Below are 696 nucleotides of genomic sequence, written 5' to 3' on the forward strand. Positions count from 1 at the left end.
AGGTAATTACAGGTAATTACAGGTAATAATAGGTAATTAATGCCACAGGTGGGGGCCCATGAACCACTTTTCTGGGACCACGAACCCCCTCCATCCCCTGAGGGCTCTAATATATAGATGTAAATAGTGTCTGAACTTAATTACGTCGTATAGGTAATTATAGGTAACTACAGTTAATTACAGGTAATTACAGGTAATTAATGCAACAGGTGGGGGCCCATGAACCACTTTTTTGGGACCACGAACCCCCTCCATCCCCTGAGGGCTCTAATATAGACGTAAATAGTGCCTGAAGTTAATAACGTTGCATAGGTAATTACAGGTAATTACAGGTAATTTGAGGTAATTACAGGTAATTAGAGGTAATTACAGGTAATTATTGCAACAGGTGGGGGCCCATGAACCACTTTTTTGGGACCACGGATCCCCCTTCCATCCTTTGGGGGCTCTAATATAGACGTAAATAGTGCCTGAAGTTAATTACGTCGCATAGGTAATTACAGGTAATTACAGGTAATTAGAGGTAATTACAGGTAATTACAGGTAATTACAGGTAATTACAGGTAATAACAGGTAATTACAGGTAATTACAGGTAATTAATGCAATAGGTGGGGGCCCATGAACCACTTTCTTGGGACCACGAACCCCCTCCATCTCCTGGGGGCTTTAATATGGATGCTTTAATATATATAGGT

Source organism: Frankliniella occidentalis, unplaced genomic scaffold (assembly GCF_000697945.3).
Source record: "Frankliniella occidentalis isolate FOCC.00 unplaced genomic scaffold, Focc_3.1 Scaffold57, whole genome shotgun sequence".
Classification (NCBI taxonomy): Eukaryota; Metazoa; Arthropoda; class Insecta; order Thysanoptera; family Thripidae; genus Frankliniella; species Frankliniella occidentalis.